Source organism: Macrotis lagotis, chromosome 7 (genome assembly GCF_037893015.1).
Source record: "Macrotis lagotis isolate mMagLag1 chromosome 7, bilby.v1.9.chrom.fasta, whole genome shotgun sequence".
In the NCBI taxonomy this organism is placed as follows: Eukaryota; Metazoa; Chordata; class Mammalia; order Peramelemorphia; family Peramelidae; genus Macrotis; species Macrotis lagotis.
Genome location: NC_133664.1, coordinates 86,285,975 through 86,306,472, shown reverse-complemented (window position 1 = coordinate 86,306,472; position 20,498 = coordinate 86,285,975). Strand labels below are relative to the sequence as shown.

General features: G+C 34.2%; 1 protein-coding gene across 1 annotated transcript in view; it reads right to left on the bottom strand.

The window, feature by feature from the left end:
• Nucleotides 1-20,498, bottom strand: part of LOC141492676 (receptor-type tyrosine-protein phosphatase N2) — a 144,847-nt gene that overhangs the window by 16,750 nt on the left and 107,599 nt on the right. The window lies entirely within an intron of this gene.

The following is a 20,498-nucleotide window of genomic DNA, read 5'->3' as shown; positions in this document are numbered from 1 at the left end:
TTCACTAAGGTCACTCTGGTAATAAAAAAGAGGGCTAGTATTTGAACTCATATTCTCTGATTCCTAGTCTTTCAACTTCAAAATAATTCCTTAGTTTCTCTGCATGTTATTTTTTGAATGTTTAACAAAATGATCTCTATTGCCCTAAATCTCTATTAAATAAAAAAAGCCTCTATAATTCATTGACTTTGAGAACAAAGTACTTTTGTAAGTTCATTGGCCTAGAAACAAAACAATTCAATTTGTGCATTAGAGGTTTAATCTGACCTACTGGGTACATAATAGATTGATGGAGATGGGGAGAAGAGAGGGAAGTTTGAAAAAGGAGCTCTGAATGAGGGTAATGTTAGTACACATGGAAAGGGATAGATAAAAGTGAACTATAGAGGAAATGACACTTCACTAGGTATATTTGCTGAACTAGAAAACCAATATTGATTGAGTGAAAATAGTTCCTCTTGAATAGAAGTAAACAGTGTATCACAGTTTCCAACACTGAATACAGTTAATCGCTAGCATGGAAAATGCTGTAAATGTAGATAAATTTAAAACTCTCTTAACTTGTATGGTATGATTTTGATGTCTTCACCATCTTGGATAATTTCCTCTGGATCCTCTTACCCCTTCTTCCCTCCTTCAGTTTTTCCTGACTCTTTGCGCCCTATTTAGGGTTTTCTTGGCAAAGATACTGGAATGATTTGCCATTTCCTTCCGCAGTTCATTTTACAGATGAGGAAACTGAGGCAAATAGGGTTGAGTGACTTGCCTAGGATCTTACACATTAGTAAGAGTCTCAGGCCAGATTTGAACTCAGCAAGATGAGTCTTCCTAACTTCAAGTCCCTCACTCCATCCAGACAGCCCTATCCAGATCTTTTGTGTTTCTCTATTTATTAAAAATGATCTAAAATGTCTCAATAGAATCTATCTTATTATTGAGAGATATTAATGGAGAAAAAGAAGAAAATAATTTTCAATGGTATTTTAGAAAGCCAAACAAAGCATTTAATACAAGAGTCAACCTCACTTGAATGGTTAAGAAATCATCCTCCTACTAAAATAATTGCATTATATAGTTGGTGCCTATTTAGTGTGATTATAGTAATAATTACATGAAGAATTGATTTTATTCAGAAAGCACACTGGTTTCAAGAGAGATAAAACTCCTATGTTCTTTAAAAGAGATGTATTGTTCAATGGCATGAAATGTTTTGGTTGTGGGGTCATGCACATTCCAAACATTCTAATCAGTGAGAACATAAAACCAAGAATCAATAAAACATAATGTTTAGTTACCATGCCAAGGAAAACTTCTCATTGGATAAATATTAGCACTATCACAGATGTAAAATTAAATGAATTGAATCAAAGGTTCATGAGAACTTCAATATGTTAAAAATTTTCCTTGATAGCAAAGACATTATATTGGTGGTCAGTTCTTGAGTATGTTCCCCACCTAATTGACTTTTTCTGGAGTAATGTCAGCAACTAAGAGGCAAAAAGCAAATAAATTCTTTAAAGAAACTACTGTTAAATAATGAAGAAAATCTGAGTTCCAGGAAGAATGACTAGCTTAGTCCATTAGAGATGGACTGTTATGCTTTACCCACATTTGGTTTTGCCACGGATACCTCTTCCTTCCATTTCAGTCCATTTCTTTATTTTCTCATTCTCCCTTATCAGGCTCCAGATGCTACTGATCTCTATGTTGTCTAAATTCCCATTCCATAGACTTTGTGAACCTCTACCCTAGAATCACTATTATAGTTTTTAAAAAAGATACGTTTACTGGTTTATTTACAGTGTATATTTTCTTGACATTATAATACTATATTAGACATGACTGTCAAGGACTCTAGGTATCCTAACATTTTATTTCTTGACCAGCATCAAAAAGTTCATGAAGAAAAAGATTCAAGATTAAATGAAAATTATGGAGAAATGTAAAAATAAGTCATTGTAAATACTGAAGCAATGATTTGACTTATAATCCAACCACTTTCTTAAAACTATCTTATAAATGTATTTTCTAACAGCTTGTCTGTTATGCATTATTCTCTTTTCTAATTTTCTTGTATGTATCCAACTGTATGAATCTTGTAATTTTTTTTATAATGAAGACCATTTCTCTCCTAGTTTTGATCATTTTTCAAACTAGCTCCCATGTTATATACTCAATGAGACTATGTTCATTCATCAAAGAGAACTTTTTTTTAAACAATGAAAAAATCACTTCTAGGACTCCTAGGAAGATAAAAATCTAAAATTGTTCTGGGTTCTCAGAAATCCTGGAGTTCAACCATCTCATTTTACAGATGAGGAAACTAAGGCTTTTCAAAGGTGAGTGACTTGCCTAGTGTTACACAAATAAGAAACAGAGTCAGTATTTGAACCCAGAACTATGACCACCAGATTTGGGATCCTTTACTCTTCTACCTCTTACCATAATGTGCTAAGCATTAGGCAGATACCCACTGATTAATTTTAGCATTTATCTTAAATATCACTTACTCTTCACAAATGTCTAATATACTACTTTTATTCCATGACATAATCATATTTTATAGTTATCTCTTGTATTACAGAATAGATATTATTTGGCAATGTTGACTATACGGTGAATTTCATTTGCCAATTAGTTTGCATTGTAAAATCATAACTGTGAAGCATGTTTTTAACACACACAGAGCAGCAGCAACAACAATAAAACAGCAAAAGGAAACTTTTTCAGAAAAAAGTTAAACTAGAACAAACTACTCTGCACAATGGTCTGATGCTCACTGAATGCTTGAGTCCTTGTCTAAACAATTAACATTTTCTTTGTAATTCTCTGTATTTTATTTTGTGCATTTAAAAACATTATTCTCAGAAGGGACTCATACCTTCATAGGTCTGACAAAGGGGTTGATAACATAAAAATGGATATATTATCTATGGTCCTTCAAAGCTCTGACATTCTATTATCTTTGAAAATTAGTTTCCTACTTTTCAATTTTGTGTGTTCTGAAGTCTATGTCTAAATCTAAGATCTTGGAGAGAAAATACATATAATTTTCTTTGTAAAGCATCTAATTTAGTATCATATGTAAAAAGTAGTTAAATAATTTTCCATCATATTATATTAACAGGATTAAATTAATATTTACTACCTACCCACCAATAGTGTCATATTGTAAGTATTTGACGTCATTAATAATTCTTCCATTAGTGATCACAAATATGCTACCTACGCAGGAGATGGCATATATTTCCATAGAAACAGGCTGATATCACAGATGCAATATTATAGTGACTTCATTGAAGACATCAGCAGGAACTGTATAGGAATGAGCATAGGTTCAAAAGACCACAATAACAGAACACTGAAAACAACTGGAATATATACTTCATCCCAGTGTTCTTTGTCCATTTAAAGAGGGCACCATATATTTCATGTTTTTATATTTTATTCTAATACAGATTTTGCATTTGATCATTATAGGAAATTTATGTGATCTGAATAGACTTTCAAAAGACAAATTATTCCTGAGAAGGAAAAGAGAGTATGCTTTGAGTGATGTTATAGCAAGGTGAGAACAGACTAGTTTGAGATAATGTGACTTTGAAATCACAGGGTACTATGTATATGCATGCACATAAATGCAAATATGAACTTAGGATCAGTCTTGAGCCAGGAAAACCTGTGTTCTCATACTGCTTCAGATATACTGGCTGTGTCACCATGGGCAAGTGGTTCAATTAGTATGCTCAGGTCACTCTTTAAGATGGAATTCCTGAACACTTGCAGAGATCTGTATTGGAAATGAAAGTTTTTCTCCCCCACTGAAATCTCAAGTCTGAACACCTCCTTGGCTTACCTTCCCATTCTCCATACACACACACACACACACACACACACACACACACACACACACACACACACACACAGACACACACACACACACCCCCCATTCCTGGCTAGCCAATTCTATGGTCAATCATGAAACTAAAACCAATTAAAATCAAGACACACCAAAAAGAACACAGATCCCATGAACAAAATGCTTCCAGGAGAACAAACAAATCTGTTGTGAAGTAACATGAGTTAGTATTTCAAAATAAACTGTTCTTAAGTACAGCTTTGTAGTATTTACTGTGAATAGCAAGATCAGTTATGAGAATTTGTAGATGCATTTTGTTTGTTTGTTTTTTAGGTTTTTGCAAAGGCAAATGGGGCCAAGTGGCTTGCCCAAGGCCACACAGCTAGGCAATTACTAAGTGTCTGAGGCCGGATCCAAACCCAGGTACTCCTGACTCCAAGGCCGGTGCTTTATCCACTACACCACCTAGCCACCCCTGTAGATGCATTTTGAAAGAAAATCATCCTTAAATAAATCTAATTTATAATTTGGAGAAAAGGGCAAAGGTAGATAGTCTAAAACCTAGGATATAGTTAGTTACCTAGGGAAAATAAACTTCTTTGCCTTTTTCATTTTTCCTTGCAATTTTCTGTTACATATCTGAAGCCCTTGTGATTCCATATGTTGCAAAGGATTTTTTTTTCACTCCATAGTTTCCTCATCCTAAACAAGTTCACTTCTTAGTTCCAGTGGTTTCTTCAGATTTCAAGCTCTTTATGTATTGGGCTTAAACTTAAAGAAAAGGTCACAGGGAATCCCTCATCTCATCCCTTCACCTTGGTTCTTAGAAACAATTTATGTATTTAAAAGGAATAATAGGATCATAGATTTAGAATTTATTTTAAAGATGAATGGAAGCCCAATGACTTGAAAGTCTCAAGGTGATCTTCTTACTAAGACCCTCCCAGTTCAGTCTTATCAAGTCACACTGTCCTCCAACTACTGACCAAAATTTGATTTTAAAAAATCTACTGTTGCTTTAAAACTGAACAAAAATTGCTCTTTTTTTTTTAAATCTTGGACCAAGGCTGTTTCCCTTTGAGTTTCTGCCTTGTATAGACTTGACCCTTCCTTTGAAGACTTGTTCTTGGTGTTTTAGAAGTAGTTTGTGTTTTCACCTAACCTTATTTCTCATTGGTCCTCTGAAGGACATTCTGAATCAGATCTTGTGTTTTGGTTCACCCCTTGATTTAAATAATTGCCTTTTCCATTTCTATCAAGTGAGCATCTCGCCAAAGGGACCCTTCCAGGATCTCAACTTGCAAAGGATTTCTATTCACTCCATAGTTTCCTCATCCTAAACAAGTCCACTTCTTAGTTCCAGTGGTTTCTTCAGGTTTCTGAAGAGGGCACCATATTCTGAAGCTAAACTCCCAGGTGGGCCTATTTTTAGGTCCTCACACCTGGTCTATTAGATTTGATAGTCATAGCAGAGACTTGATTGAGTTGAGGCACTTCTTCCTGGTCTTCAGCTAGGAATTCAATCACTTCCCTTTAGAATTTAAACTCAAAAACTACATATTGTTAGTAGAATTATAAACATTCAGGAAAATGTATAAAGAAAAGTGGTATGGCTTAGTGGACAGAGAGCTGGTCTTGAAGGCAGACAGACCTGGATTCAAGTTGCTCACTATCTATAATCCCTGGGGGGGGGGGGGAGTCATTGACTTTTTAGTCCTCTAAACATCTTAAATTGTAGAGAAAGTATCCAATTGCTTTAGTCAAGGAAATTCCCTTTACCAATGAAATCATAGGTCCCATATCTCTCCTACCATGAAAATTTGAACTCATGTTAACACTCTATGTTACAAAATTAATTTTGTAGGACCATTTAATCATAGCACACAAAACTCTTTCAATCTCATATTTCTTGCATCCTTTTTTTTTCTTTTTTTTCCCCTAGGTTTTTGCAAGACAATGGGGTTAAGTGGCTTTCCCAAGGCCACACAGCTAGGTAATTATTAAGTGTCTGAGACCAGATTTGAACCCAGGTACTCCTGACTCCAGGGCTGGTGCTTTATCCACCATACCACCTACCTGCCCCACATCCTTTCTTTATAACTATAGTTTTCTTTACTTTATGGAGCCAATGAATCATTCATACCCTGGAATAATTTCTTATAGAATTTTGATTGGAGACATAAAATAATTAAAATTAAATAGTAACTAAGTGGTTCAGAAAATACAATAGATAAGTATATTGGGTCTATAGTCAAGAACATGTGAATTTAAATTCAACTTCAGAGACTGTATGACCCTGAGAAATCACTTCAGTCCTTTGTGCCTTAATTTCCTCTTCTGAAAAATAGGGGTAATAATATCTGCAAACCTCAAGGTGTGATACAAATGCTATTATTATTATTATTATTATTATTATTATTATTATTATTATTATTACTTAAGAAGGAAGGATTCGAGCTTCAGTACTGGCAATTGTTCATACAATAGTTACCTAATAACAGATGTTTGTCTCTGGTAGACAAATTGAGCTGAGGCATGATCCTTTGTTAAAATACCATGAGAAAATTTCTCTTATTTTTCATTACATCATGGCATCTATTTGGAGTATTGCTATTAATGAGAGTGGTAAAAGTAAGTACGGGCTACTAATTAGTTTTGCCCTACACAAGTTATCTTGAAATGATCTAGAAGACATAACAGGAAATATTTCCCATCAAAACTGAAGGGGAAATAAATGTTAAAAAGTACAAGACAGCTATTTCCACCATCTTGCAGTGCTACAACAATGGTGTGCATGAATGTCCTGGCAGATGCTCTCAAAAACATCATTCAGAAAAGTGAGGAAAATGCCAGGTTCTCATTAGACCATGCTTGAAAGTGATCATCTTGTTCTTAACTGTGATGATGAAGCATGGTTACATTAGCAAATCTGAGATCTTTGATGATCACAGAGCAGGAAAAATTGTTGAACTTCATGGGCAGACTAAATAAGTGTGGTGTAATCAGCCCCAGATTTGATGTTTATTTGAAAGATCTGGAAAAGTGGCAGAATAATCTGCTACCACCCGTCAATTTGGGTTTATTTTGCTTACAACCTCAGCCAGCATCATGGACCATGGACCATGAGGAAGCAAGATGAAAACACATATGAGGAAAAATACTGGGAATTTTTTTCTAAGGGTATAAAACACATATACAAATAAAATGCTCTGATGGGGAAAAAAAAGTACAAGACAATATTGTGAAATAAAGAGATTAGTCAGTTTTATATTTTCTAAATCACATTATCTCCCTCTACACTCAAAACAATCCTGTGAATTATTATTATTATTATTATTATTATTATTATTATTATGCTTATTTAATAGTTGAGGTATATAGAGATTAAGTGACTTGCCCATGATCACACAGCTAGTAATTGTCTGAGGTCATATCTGAACTTGGGTCTTCCTGGGTTCTATCCCTTATATTACCTAACTGCCTCAATACCTCATTGATAATAATAATAATAATGATAATAATAATAATAATAATAATAATAATAATCCATGCAGTGGGTATAAAAATTGATTTATCAATTTTTTGAGGGGTCAGAAAGAGGAAAAATATACTATGGGAAAATGTAACTGCCTGCTGCTTTATGGACATCAGTACTGTTCCTCCACTTTAGAAAAATGTGAAATATAAAAATTGGAATTTACAAAACAAATTGTTCTCTTCCCTCTCATCATTATTTAATTTCAAAAGGATTCTTAGCATAATGGTGTGATTAATATATTACTTACTTTATCAAAATTTGTTTTGCTCATGTATTTTCTGAAATACTTAATTGAAATACTTAAATTGAATCACATCAGGGAAGGACACTGAATGTCTAATTTCACTATCAGTGAAATCTCTTTACCTATGCAGGCTAGTCCTTTTGCACAAGTTATAGCCTTAGAGAACCCTGAGGGGTTCTGGTGCCTTGGCCAGACTTTCATAGCTGACAATTTTCAAAGGTGGCCCTTGAACCCACATATTCTAGGCTCTTGAACCTGTCTTCTATCCACTATACCACCGTGGATTGCATGAGGCACAATTGCATGTGATGAAATATTAAAAGAGAAGAGACCTGATAAAGAGTGTGATATTCAAGTCAGAAAATATGTGAAATATTAAGCAAGTAGGAGGTAGAAGACTAAATATGATAACATATCTCATTGCAGGTTTAGTATTTTTGATGGGAAAATGTTTTCAGTGTGGCAGGCAGGCAGAAAAGTTCCAACTCCTTTATATATTTGTAAAATCTCAGAGTTGGTCAACTACTGAAGAGATAGATGCATTGTGCTTTTTTATGAAAGTCATGCTTGATTAATATTTTCCATGCATGTTGAGGGGCTATACATTTTAAATGAAAGCATATACTGCACTGTAACGCAACAGTGTAGCTATGTGGTACCTTCAAGTGGATGCTTCCATGAGCCCAATTCTCCCTTGGGTCTCGATCACTATCTTGTATACTGGACACCTAGAAAGACCCACTCGTGGCTGTCACTAGGGGCCTATTGTGAACATTGCAGCTGTAATGTCCTAAATGGTCTGCTGGTGTTAAGGAAAGGATATGGTGCACTGGGGTCCCATTTAGTACACTGCTCAATAAATATTAATTGCTACTACTTTTATTTTCTAATTCACTTGGGGTTCATTGGTTTAGAAATTTACTGATTGGTTAAACACATTTTCAAGGCAAAGAAGTTGTTTGGCATTGGGCATCATATTAAAAGGACATTAGTGTTAAGTATTAAAAGTATTTTTTAAAATGAAAGAATCAAAGCTTCAATAAAAGGAAAGAAAAACAACGGGACATCTCACTAGTATCTCTTTAGGCTGTTGGAGTGAGTCATGGGAAGAAATTAATTTTATTTGACTAGTTTCCTTCAAGGTAAACATGAGTGTCTGTGAACTTCTGTTCACTAAAGAGAAGACTTAATCTTATGGGACAATCATTTGGGAGCCTAACTTTTAATAGTCTTTGTAATAATAATAATGATGATGATGATAACAAAATATATTTTACTGCAGATTTTATCCAGAATATTTTCCCAAAATGACAGGAACATAATTTGTTTCATTTTCCCTTTAAAAATTTAATTTCCATATTATATTTTTAAATTATTATCTATAATTTATACTGAAGAGAAAATTTTTTAAAAGTATATATTTAAAAATGCTCCTAGTTTATTTGAAAAATTCTCTCCTAGGTAAATTAGTTTTGGAAACTCCTGTTGAGGTTTTAAATATACATATAATACATATACATCTATTTACATATACAGAAGTGTGTGTGTGTGTGTGTGTGTGTGTGTGTGTGTGTGTGTGTGTGTATGTGTGTGTGTATGGGTGTTTAAAGATACAGATGTATATCTCTCTAAATAAATATATATATTTATATATGTTTATTATATATGTATACATATATATATATGTATGTATGTATAAATGCTTATTCAAGGCATACTCCTGGAGTTGAAAGGCTTGATTTAATGTTTTGATCTGAATTTCCTAGCTAGGACCGTAGCAAGTGACTTAGTTAATAATGTGTTGGGTTACCCATCTGTAAAATGGGGGTATTACTTGTGCTATCTATTTCATCGGGGTTACTATGGAAAACTACTTTTTAAAAACTTAAAGCACTGTAGAAATGTGAATTATTATTGATCCAAATAAAACAGAACAGAGTAATTTATACCTAAGAGTTCCATACCATTGAGACCTGATTTACCATTTGCCCTTTAGCATTGTTATAAGTCCTATCCCCTGACACCACAGAATAGGAATAATAATTAATGTATGTTAGGCCTCCTTTGTTAGGTTTCCTTTCACAGTTTTCCATGAAGAGTTCTCTTAAGATCCACTATTGAAATTATTTTAATCAAGGAAAGCCTTGCAAATTTTGTTTTAAAAAAATCACAATCAAGAAGATTCTTGCTGAACCTGGAAGCAAATTATTCTCTGATTTGTGCACTATGCCAGTAGAATCAAAGAAAACACATTTGCATCATACTCATTTTAAATTCAAGTAGTGCAGTGTTAAGACAAATCAGGTATTTTTTTTTTTTTTGGTATCAACTTTTTCTTTTCTTTCCACAAATTATTTGGAGGCACTTTGGTCCCTGGGATATTAAGTTAGTTTTAGCTCAGTAGTTTTTACAATATAATAGAGAATGTCAATTAATTAAAATTTAGAAAAACCCTAAAGGTTTGGAATCTTTGTATGGGCATATCATTGTGAAACCACGATTCTTTATTACCTCAAAGGAATGAGTAAGTTTTGAAATGTGACATTTTTTTTTTTTTACTAGTTACCAGAATAAATTTTCCTGTGGCACAAATTATCGACAAAATGAATATGTAAGAAACTAGTCACAGGTATCTAGATGTAAATACATGCTAATTAGGTATTTATAAAGACAGAAAGTTAGGAAGTAATAATTACTAAATTTTAAAAAAGGGTATGTGAAAAAAAAGGGTATGTGTGTGAACGGAAGAACAAATGAATTCAATTATTGTGAAAATTCCAAGTTCTATCACATATTAAAAGACAATCTGGTCTAGTACAGGTGTTCTTAACCCTTTGCTGGTGTGCTGAAATTTATGAACTCTTTCTCAGAACCATGTTTGTAAAGGCATAAATATATATATATATATATATATATATATAATATACATATATACATGAGATTACAAAAGGAAACCAATTATATTGAAATTCAGTTATCAAAATATTAAGTAGTCAAGTTCATGGAAGTCAGGTTAAGAATCTCTGATATAGAAAGAGCTTTGGATTTGGAATCTGAGGACTTATTTCTAGTCTTGACTCTTACTAAGAATGTAACTTTGCTCAGATCATGGATCTCAGTTGTTTCATCTGAAAATGACAAGGTTTGGACTCAGTAAGTTTTGAGGTTCTTCTGAGTTTTGACAGTCTGCAGCCCTAAATCTGGAGGTCTACTGATCTCTGTTAGTAAATAGGAATTCTTTCAATAGTTGGCAAGGCCCTTTCAATCTCTCACACAGCAGGTTTCCTGGACTCTATCCCCAAACCAGAAGCTGACACCCCAAGAATCTTTATCCTTATTTCTCTCTTCCCCACCAATTTGGGATGGACATTATTAAAGAGCAGTTATTATATAGATTGATATAACTTTTCTGGTTAGGATGATAGCCTGCTTATTATCTGTGTGATCTTGATGCCACTAAATTTCTATGGATTTTGGCTTGTTATTGTTTGTTAAATATTGTTTTCAGTTGTGTCCAGCTCTTTATGACCCTGCTTGGGATTTTCTTGGCAAAGATACTGGAGTGGTTTGTCATTTCACAAATGAGAAAACTGAAGTAAACAAGGTCAACTTGCTCAGGGTCACATAGCTAATAAGTGTCTGAGACTGAATTGGAACTCAGAAAGATGAGTCTTCCTGACTCAGTGCTGCTCTTGGGTCTTGGTTTATTCATGTATAAAAGGAGGGCATTGAACTAGATAGCCTCTGACATCTCTTCTGGTTCTGTAATCCTATGGACTCTTTTGGCATTAATTTCCTCACTTGTAAGATGACCATCTTAACTCCTTCCACCTTTAAAGTTTTATAATTAACAAAGGACAGATGAAAAGGGAAATGATTTATAATAATTGGCCATTCATTGAATTTTGAAATGGATAGCACCTTAGAGATAATCTAGTCTAGCCCACAAATTTACAGACAATAAACCTAAAGAGACTGAAGAAAAAAAAATAGGTATAGGAAGGGAAGGAAATAGTAGAGCCACGAATGAAGAGGAGGATAAAGAGAAGAAAGCAGAGGACCACTATGAGAATGATGTACCAACCTCTGCTGCAAAAAATAGAGGAGAAAGTCTATGAAGAACTTTAAAGGGTCCTCTCAACTAAGTCAAATATGTACTTTGATATTTGATGACTTCAGTACAGAGTAGTACATCAAGGTGGACCCTGAAAAACAGGATGCAGGATAAAGAAATGAAAGAGGCCAAAGGCTTGTGGACAATAGCCTGGATTTCTCATGCTATAGATCAAGAATGCTATCACCGATCATAAGATTCTGGATTTAGAAATGACCTTAAAAACCATCTAGTCTAAACCTTTCTCCAAGAATCTGAAGTGCAGAGTTTTAATGATTTGCCTGAAGTCACAAGATAGTAAGTAGCAGATCCAGAATCTGAACCCAGATTGTTTATTGCAAGTCCAATGTCCTTTCAGTTTCTCCAGGAATAGGGTTGGAAGGTGTATAAGACATTACAGATTATCCTATAAAAAGATAAAACTTGCTGTATGTCAGCAGACAGTAAATTAGTGGTTACTAATATATGAGTCATTTCAAAGTCAAGTTGTCAAACTGTAGAATGTGTAGAGCCAAATTCAATATCATTACCAAATTCATAGAAAGGATCAATAAGAATACGGAGCATGTAATTTCACCAGCTCTAACCTGACGTGTTTAAACAAGCTGTCAACTCTGGGAAAAAAGGAAAGGAAAGAGAATAAAAATACTTGTATCATTTCTCAGAGGGAATTTAATTGATGCAAAACAATTACCCCAACAAGGTCAGAGTCCAGAATTAACTATATAGCCAGCAAATGCTTGATACCCTTCCAAATGGAGAAAGATGGCAGCAAAGAGCAGCAACATTTAGAATATAAGCTTTTATTAAACATTACAGAGGAATATGACAGAAGATCATAAGAAGTAGATTAGAAAGTGATCCTTCAGAGAGTTTGCCATGAGATATTGTTGAACTAGGTTATCCTTAGAGAATGCAGAGATTAAACTGGAAGGACAACAAATAGAAATGAAATGAAACAGATAAGCCAACATTTCTAAAGTGATCTGTTTTCATTTGCAATGAAAGAGAACTAATATATTCAGACTTTCACCTCAGTACCTAATATACTGTGTAAAGAAAAGGCAAGGGTACTTAAGATGGTGATGTTGCTAAGAGAAGCTAGATCTGACCAAAAACATACACAAGATATCTATATAGGTGGTGATGTAATTTGAAGACAAGCCAGGAATAAACATTTTTATTTTCAGGCATGTCTGGCACTCTGACCCCATTTGGGGTTTTATTGGCAGAGATAATGGAGTGGTTTGCCATTTCTTTTCCAGTTAATTAACAGATGAGGAAACTGAGGCAAAAAGGGCTAAGTGATATGCCCAGGATCAAGTAACTAGTAAATGTCTGACACCAAATTTGAATTCAGGACAATGAATCTTCCTGACTTCAGGTCTGGTACTCTATCCACTGAGTCACCTAGAATGGTCTAAGAATAACTATAACTCAAAAGAATGGAAAATAACTCAAATGGTCTTTTGAGATATTGGACCAGATGAGAAAACACTTACAACATACTATAGTTTACCAGTTGAGTATAAAGAAGAGATTTCACTGAGTTGTCAGTGTTTTATAAAGTGTCTAACTTGGTAGAACTGTATTAAAAACTTAAGAGTCTATTGTAGGTTAGGAGTTTCTAGTTCTATTTAACAGAGTCCCAGGCACATAATAGACATTTAATAAATACTTGTTGACTGATTAATGCCAGATAAGAGGAGTCTAAGATAAACGAGCTTACAGAGATAAATAACATGGTTCAATATTAAATTGATTATAACATAAGATCCTTGACTAAGTAGAAGGTAAGATCCTCTACATTGTTTTATTTTAAATGTAATATTGTTGGGATTTGTATCCCAAGTACCTAGAATAGTTTCTGACATAAGTATCTACTTAATAAATATTTGTTGATTGATAGATAAGCATCAAGTGAGTTTAAATTAAGAAAGTATAATAACCTAGAGGAAATTTCTGGTGTCTTGGAGAAATCAAAAATATAAAAGAGATTTCCTATTAATGGCAAAATTCTTCAAATGCCCTTACTCCCTACAAATAAGTTGATGCTAAGTGCATTGTTTGGTTGACAATTATTTAAAAGAAAATGACCTATCTATACTGTAAAATCAAATTCAATTAAAAAAAATATATTAGCCAAATGGCATCAAAAGGTAGTTTATCATAGTGGTTAGGCAATTGGCAAGATTTGGGTTCAAGTCCTGCCTGTGATAATATTAGCTACATATGGTGACTATGGGTTAGTCACTTAACACCCCAAGATGTGGGGAGGTGCAAATATGACTTATAGAAGGAATTTCTACAGTGGATGGATTTTAAATTGAGTTGGAAGAGACTGAGTTAAAATGTATTTGAGAAATTGCAGATTGCTTTCATTGATACTAGGCTGCTTGTCCTCATAGATGGCTATCTTTTAAACCCAATATTATTCTTCCAGGCTATTTGACTGTCAATCATGACATGGCATAACCTAAAAAAAAATCAAAATTGTTAATGATACAAATGACAGATATGATGGGAAGTAATGACATGGAGTGGCTTGTTGCAAGAAGGGACATTAAAGATATCATGAGGGTTCAATGAGAATGACACTAAAAAGGTGGATATTTTATGGGAGAAGAATGGGATGGATCTGGGGAATGGATTGTACTCTGACTGAGAAAGGAGAATGTCTATGCCTGTAGAAAGAAGTTCTCAATTAAGGAGAGTCTAAAATGAAGGGGGAGTGGGAAAATTAGGATAGAGAGCAAAGATAAACTGGCTACTTCCTGCCTTCCTGTGTAACTCTGTGGAAGTCTTTAATTGCATCAAGAAGAGGGATTTAAGAAAAGGGGAACAATTAGGAAGGTATTGCAATAAAGCTTGAATAGAGAAAACAGGACAGGATAAGGGATGCAGTAGAGATAGAAACAATTGTATGACTGAATAGACATGTGAGATGGGAGAAAGTGATATGTAAAGGCTTATGCCAAGGTTTTGAATCTGGATGATGAGAAGGATAGTCGTGCCTTTGACATGAGCAGTAGAGAATTTTGGAAGAAAAGTGGGTTTTAAAGGAAAGCTAGTGAGTACTGTTTTGGAAATTTTGAGTTTGAGCTAGTCTCTGTTTGACAAGGAAGACCCCATAAGTTATAAAATCAATAGGCAGAGGACATAGAAGGTGAAGAGGAAACTAATAAATCTACTTACTGGAGCAATGGAGGTTTAGTTTGAGATTTGGGCTTTATGTTACTTATTAATAATAGGATGTTTCAGAAGGAGAGCCACCCATTTAACAGAAGAACAATGGAGCTACCAGCTGCAAGATGTTTCATAGAAAAATGCCAATGTAAGATATGCTTTTAAATGATGCTTTCCAGTAACAACAGGCCCCATTTCATTGTAGGTTTTTCCATTAAATAACTGACCCCAGGGTACACTGTGCATGCTTGCCTGTGGCTTGGGGCATGGCTCCTGTGGTGGTCAATTATCTGACAGTAGGGCCCACAACAAGCAATATGGCTTAACCGCTTCCTTGGTAACTTATTCACAGTTCCACTACATAATAGAATTCCACGTGCAGCCTGTGCCTGCTTAATAGACACTTTGGCTACATCATTGTAAAGACCACTTTCCAGAATGTAGTAGTGAATATCAATATTGCTAAGATGCCAGACCAGTTCATTGAAAGGGGAAAAAATGCTAACAATAAACAATTAAATAACTTTTGCATTTTTTTATCTTTTTAGAAAAGGTAACAACTTCTGCTGAATTCATGTCCAAAACACAAAATTTTCTTTTCCACAATAGAGTCAAGGCTTAGCCTTTTGTTCTCTAAGAGTTAAGGGACTGATACATTAAGATAACATTTATACTTTAGTTTTTAAGGTTCAGTCAATTGTACAAATACAACTTCCTTCCCACCAACACAGTTTACCTGAGTTCTTTGAATTTATCTTTTCAAACTAATTTTATTCAGCTAGATTAATATAATTCATAAACATCTTCCTGTTACCACCTTAGTTCAGGGTCTTGTTACCTCATATCTAGATTGCTACAAAATCTGCTTTACTGGTCTTCCTGCCATCTGTGTTTTTCCATTCCAATCCATCCCACACACTGCTACCAAATTAATCATTGTAAAAATATTCTTTGATCATTTTCCTTGTATTCTTAAAGAAAACAAAACAAAAACAACAACCTCAACTGACTCCTTATTCCCTATATGATAGATTATATAGCCTGGCATTTAGGTGAATCCATTTCCTGACCCCAGCCTATTTTTCCAATCCTAAATTTCTCTATTGCCATACTTAAGCTAATCATCTTCTTCATCATACTCTTGTAAGCAACAATTGCATTCCCATTACTTCACCTTAATTCATGCTACCTGGAACGACCTGTTTGCCTCTGTCTGCCCAAATCCTATTCATCTTTCAATTACAATTCTAACACCATGAAAACTGGCATCATTAGAATCAGGAGTGAGTTCTCTCCGGAATCCTTACAGAACAGTCTGTATTTTCCATTCACCAGACACTGGATATATGTGTATGCATATATATGTATATATTTATGTATATGTATGTAAAAAATTATTTGTGTACAAATCTTACCTCCCCAAGTAAAGTGCAAGGTCCTGTAGGACCTGGACTTTATCCTGTCTTCAGTAGATCTTATAAAAACTGGAATAACCCCTTCACATGATAAATCATCAATAAATATCTGTCAATTGATTTCAGAGGAAAAACTCCTAGGTAGCACAATCAAATCTGTACATACAGATGATGATGATAAATTTCAAGCAAACAACAATCAAAAAACTCTCTTACTCTTAATGAATTTATCTGCTCTGTTCTTAGCAGAGATAATTAATTTAAATTTTATCCTTTAATGACATGCAATTTGTTATTTTTAACTTTGATAAACCAGTAAAAATTGGAGTTGCTTAATTAAGATATTCTCGCATTGTTCAGTACAGTACAGGATGAGTCATGAAGTTAAAAACCTACAAGAATATGCAGCAAGATTCATTTAATAGGTTTACGTCACACCCTATTTTTTTTTCTTTCTACTTCTCATGGTCTACTTCAATATACTATTTAAAGCTAATATTTAACTGAAATTTCCCAAACAATTAATATGTCATGAACAAGGTACCTCTTGGAGTTTCCACTCTCTTTAGTCAAGAAAATAAGGTTATGAAAGATACTTTGATATTTCAGAGGGCAAGCAATAAGGTTTAGTGGAAAGAGGGCTTAGGGACAATCTAGTTCTGTGATTGTGCTTATGGACAAATCACAACATTTATGAACTTCAGTTTCTTTATCTGTAAAAAAATGTAAGAACATTTTACCTACCTCACAGAATAGTTGTGAGGCAAACTAATGGTAACTTTAAAATGCTATATAACAGTGAGTTGTTAATGTTATTATTAACAACAATGCTTTTGATCTCTTTGGAAATTCAAATCTCTTTGCATTGTTGAGTAGATGGATAGCATTTGTACAGCTCCTGCACTCTGTGACCCTGCTAGGGATGGGGAGGGGAATTGGATAAAGGATAAGGAGAGAAGCAATGGGAAACGGCTGAAGTAGGCCTGCCATTTATAAAGCTTATTTCCTTTGGGAGAAGGATTGTGGAGTGTTGGTAAACTGATCTACATAGCAAATGCTGCTTAATAACATTAGTATGTAGCATTAAATCAAATGACAAATATATAATGAACAATTAATCAGAAATATAAACCTGAAACTTATACTTCTGTTATGCAAGATTTGACAAGGTTGGTATGTGATAGCTAAACAATAACAAATGGGATCAAATTTCCAAGGATGAAAATCTAATGTTGAATAATTAGTAACATCATCATCTCACTGTTTGTTCTAAATTCATGCAATTTAGATTATGTTGAAAAGCACTTGGAGTTAATGCAGCTAAGAAGACAACAACTAACTGCCACATTTATTTAGGACATCCCCTAATTTAGTTCCCAAAAGGAAATTCTCATTCCTATGACTCAGGCCAAACAAAAGAAATAGGACTCCCCCCAAAAATGCTTTCTACAGTTCTTTGAATAACAACAGCAACCGGGAGATTGGAATGTGTTTACTCAGCATACAACTCCTTCTAGCATCATGAGACCTTTTCAAATTCCCTCCCCCTGCCCAAACAAAAATCCTGGTAGGGAATCCTCTATAAAATGTGTGATAAATATTTCCCCAGTGGTTGGGTTTCTAAGATTGCCACTATGTTAGATGAAAGTTAGGACAATTTCAACTTTGCCTGAGGGTTCCAGGCTGACCTGACATATGTTATTCTTTGGGAAACTCATCACTTGCCAAATGATGGAACTGGTCTAAATTCCTAATCAACTGTATCTTCTCCTTATCTGTTTTAGAACTTAGAGAAGCTTCTCCATACTTGATAAATCTCTCTCTCTCTCTCTCTCTCTCTCTCTCTCAATATACGTTATATATGTATATATATATAAATACAATATGTACTGCCTACATATATACATATATGTCTTTTAATGTGAAAATTATAAAATGTTTCAAATAGATATCTAATTCAACTCAATAAGTATTAATTAAATCTCTAGTAAAATGCAATGACAGTGAAAACTAGTAAACACAACTCTAAAAACATATTTTTCTAGAAATATTCATAACTTGATCAATGATTACATTAAAATCTTAAATGCAAAACCTCTTGAATTCAAAATCCCTAAATATAACTATTTCTGAAGAAAAAGTATCAAATAGGAGTTGAAAAATAGAAACTTCCCTCTGACAAAAATCATTGAAGAACAAAAGTATTTTATAGTTTTTATATCTACTTTCCCACTGCAAAAAAAAAAAGTAGGGTGAGCCTATTTACTTTGATTTTAAAAATGCATTATTGTCTGCTCTTTAATAAACTAGACAGTGGAACTAGAATTTAAATTATTCTAAGTTTATTCTTAAACGTCCTTAAAAAAAGACTGAAGGCCTTAATCCTTACTTAAAAAGCCTTTATAAAAGAAATTCGAGTTGATGCTGTCGTTGCAGCTGGACCCAGGCTGAAAGTGCACTTACATTTTTATGTTTAGAACTGAAGAACTCTAAAGTTAGTGCTAGCACTTCACATAAAAGCTTTGGAAATGGCATTCTTTGGTCCTCCTGCGATTCATTCTTTTTAAGAAAAGGAAATGGAAAGAAAGGTTTCATGTCCAGGGCTTCAGGCCTTTGATCATTTGATGAACACTGGATCCTCAACCTGGGCCTCAAACTTCTCAGGCCAGACAAAGAAGGCCTAGGCCTCACAGGCCGGGGCCTAGATTCCTGTCAGAACAAAACCTTTGGCTGCCTCACAGTGTGACGGCCTGGGAAAGGCCCACCTCAGCAGGGCTGAGATGCCCGCTCTGCCCTTTGATCTTTCATTTAGACTACATCCCAAGCTCCAGGTCAGGGGATTTCAAATTGCACACCCCATTGGCAGAGGGGAGCCGGTCAAGAACAAAATGGGGGAGGGGGGTGACCAATCTTTAAAAAAAAATTCTGCGACTCCTTTCTTTGGCCAGTTTCACATGACTTGTTTTGTATTGTGAAATACTAAGCCCACACTTAAAATGGAATTTGACATTACATGGTACAATGAAGTCAATAAATGGCATTCTTTAGCGTTCTTACAATAAGTCAACCCTTTCCTAAGTGGTTGAAAGCCTGAAGCTGGAAAATACTTCTGTATGATACAAAATTGCATAGATTTAAACTCCAGGTTTCATCGTATCCTCTTGGTGAAAACCAATATAACCCAAACAAATATGGAGATGATGTCAACATCCGTTTCCCCTACTTCTGCTCATTTTTTTGTTTATAGTGATCAAATTTCCACTTGAATCAACTATGTATTGAGTAACTTAGAGTGTCACATATTCTTTCACAAAAAACACGTATGATGTATTTAAATAAAACAATCTTGGAATTTTTCTTTTTTTCTTTTTTTTGGTGGATGGGGGCAGATAACAAAACTACTCAACATAGAGAGCATTTTCTGTACTCCAACAACTCTGGGGTTGCAAATGAAATGATGTGTATTTGAGAGAATAAAAATATACTTTCTAGATAGAAATACTTCCCCCCAACTTGATAATAAGTAACATAAAGCTGCTTCTTTTGTGTGGATAAATCCCCAAGACTAAGCTAATTCCGAGCACTTCAAAATGTTATTTGAGGCTGCAAAAACCTCATTTCAACCTAAGGCCTTATTCTTATTCTCTCCCCTGACCCATGAGTCCTTATAATAGTCCTTTTCTATACTGTGTGACCTCAATGAACCTCTCTGGGCCTCAGTTTTCTCATTTGGAAAATTAAGGGATTGAATGAGATGATTTATAAGGATCTTTAAAACTCTAGAATTATTTCATTCTAGTATAGTAAATGAATAAGTCTCCAAGAGGGTCAAAAATCAAGACATTATATTTTAATAGGGTTAGGAAAGGAAATTCTCATGCTCCTACTATAGATTCAAATATTAAAAAAAATAATGAAATAGCTTAATTATTTACAAGAAATACAAAAAAAGAATGACTTAGAGGACATCTAGTTGAAATCTACCCTATTTTACTGATGAGAAAACTTAGATTATTATTTGTAGAAATTATTAGTGTCACTGACCAATGGAGATTATGTTCTACTAAGAAATACACTATGTACTAAAAAAACTTATTTTTTTTGGAGTTAGTTGAATGTTTAAAAATACAAAGTCTGCATTT